The sequence below is a fragment of the Arachis duranensis genome, chromosome 7 (genome assembly GCF_000817695.3).
Source record: "Arachis duranensis cultivar V14167 chromosome 7, aradu.V14167.gnm2.J7QH, whole genome shotgun sequence".
Taxonomy (NCBI): domain Eukaryota; kingdom Viridiplantae; phylum Streptophyta; class Magnoliopsida; order Fabales; family Fabaceae; genus Arachis; species Arachis duranensis.
The window spans coordinates 42,299,681-42,302,272 of record NC_029778.3 but is presented as its reverse complement, the minus strand read 5'-3'; the positions used below and the strand labels follow the sequence as shown (position 1 = coordinate 42,302,272).

At 35.4% G+C, this 2,592-nt stretch overlaps 1 pseudogene; it reads right to left on the bottom strand.

The window, feature by feature from the left end:
- Window positions 1–394: 394 nt before the first annotated feature.
- Window positions 395–2,091, bottom strand: LOC110272423 (uncharacterized; annotated as a pseudogene).
- Window positions 2,092–2,592: the final 501 nt, after the last annotated feature.

The following is a 2,592-nucleotide window of genomic DNA, read 5'->3' as shown; positions in this document are numbered from 1 at the left end:
GAATGAGACTTTCCGTGGATCTGGTTTTAGAGGAGTACAACGATTTATGTCTCGTAATACAAGAAAATGCTTGGCAATATAGGACCAAGGTGGAAGCAGAGCATGAAGACATTTGGGAATGAGGAATTATCTTTTTAGATATTTTTAATATTTTCTTTGAAAGACAAAGTACTAAGCTATGTTTCATTTGTTTTTACACTAATTTATCCTTCTATATATTACAATTCTATATTACTACTTTTCTTTACTTTATCGGTTAATATAAATTATTCATAACCTATATATTCCCGTTACTAATTATTGCTGACTATGATGAATACAATATATAACTAATCCATGGTGACTTTATTGTGCTAGTTCACCCAGGAAACAGTGGTACAAACTTGTTTAACTAAACCAAACTTAATATATAACTATTTCATTCAACCTTTAACTATAAAAATATACATATTTCCATCATTCTGTATCAAATTTGAAAGACAATGCTGGCATAGAAAGTAAAAAGACAAGCATAATCTCTATATCACTGAAGAAAATATTTGACACAGTAGTCAGAACCAACAAGTTGTGTATAATATGGCTTCTAAGCTTTAGCTAACATCCACTTGTGAGAACTGATATCTCATGTTGATGAAGAGGACGATATTTTGGATAGTAAAGCATCAAGTGAGGATTGATCAGTCACAGGCGGGCTACAATTGAAGTTTTGGCATACAAGAGCTACAACCTTGTTTGCTGCATGGTCATTTTTCGCCATCAGGGCAATGTTGCTGTTATTCTGTTCCCAAAATTCCATTTCTTCTTTGTTGTTAGGATCTATATGAAGAACCTACATCCAACATCCGCACAGACATTATTGATGACAACCAAAAACAAATATGCAGTATCAACTCAACAAAGGAGTTAAATATACTCACCGTTTTGTTTGGATCATATGATGCATGTGATGCTGCAAGCATTCTTTCAAATTCCTCAGAATTTCTTTCTCCAACCACAACCACTTGCTTTCTAGAAGGTACACGTAGCATATTTGCTACACAACACATGAGGGGTACCACCATAGGCAAAGCTTTCAATCTTTTCTCAAAAATAGCCTGCACTACCATGTAAAGGGGAATTTTAGACAACTACCAAGTGATAATCACTTTTCACCCTTGGGAACTTGTACAAAAAAGAAAACAAGTTTTCTAGGAGGAAAGAGGTGGCAGTTTACAGATCAGAAGGTGCTCTGCATTTCGGTTATAGTGCTCAGCCTTATTTTCAGCAAGCATGGAAGCCAACCTAATAAGATTTATAGCTGACACCGAGTTCCCAGAGGGTTCTGCCCCATAATGGTCTTCTTTGACATGGAGAAGAACTGATGTATCTTCCCCAGTATTATTAAAATATCCACCTCCATTCCCATCAAGAAACAAAGCATCCTGCAAGTAACACATCTTAGGAGGAACTCGATGTCTGGCAAAGCACCGTGAAATTTCTTTCAGATTCAGATATCAATCTTTACCTGAGTGCCCTGCAATTCAATTGCCCATTGAAGCCAGTTGATTACACCACCAAATTTATAAAGATCCAGTAATCCAGAGATCAGAAAAGCATAATCATCCAAGAAACCAGGTGCTTTAGATGGAGAATTCTGAAGCTATGGTTCAGCCTTTGGGTTTCAGCACTGTGAAGTTCCTTCTTAATAAATAATACTGATTTTTCTGCAATTTGCATGTATTCCTTTGGCTGGAATTTGCAAAACAAAAAGGAGAAAGTTGAATATATTAGCAATTACTCAAAACTGAAAAAAAGAAGAGGATCTAATTGTCTCCAGGTGTTCTCTTAATAAGCTTCATCCCAATTCCCTTCTAACTGCCAATGCCAACTAACTCATAAACTGCCAATTCCCATTTTGATCAACACAATAATATAAAATTTATCCATAATAGGATAATTTACAGACATACATGATATAAAAGCAGTGCGTCTTTTGTGCCAATAACAGGAAAATAGAACTTAGTGCCCTCAGCTTCACCCAGGAGAATCTTGGAGGCCCTGGAAAAAAATGAGATAGCCAGTCCATTCCAAGATACAATAACCTAGAAGCATAGGATCTCTTGAGACTCATACTAAAAAGTTGAAACCAGTATCAAAATAGAAGATTCTTAAATAAATTAGTAACCATGTTTACGGGGATACTTTATCATCCACATGTGGCCTTGCCCGCCTTGACCTTACTTCGAACAACTTATGCCTACATTTTCCAAGAATATCTTTATATGTTTCGATTGACATGTTGTACTTTGATGTGATCTCTGAAGGATCTTTTGATTCTTTTCACTCAATCAGGAGATTCTTTCCCTTGAATTCATTATGAGGATTACTCATGCTAGATAGGTCACAGTTACCAGACTGCTTTATGTAATAGTGCTCAATAAAAATATCAGCATGCTCTCCAAGTATGTCTTCATTCTAAACCGAAAATTAAAATTAAAAAAATGGTTGAAATTGAATATTCAAAGGGGGAAAAAGTTGAAAACCAACTGCAAATATAGCAAAACAACAAATGATAAATTATAACACATCTATTACATGTGGAGAAAAGCGTCT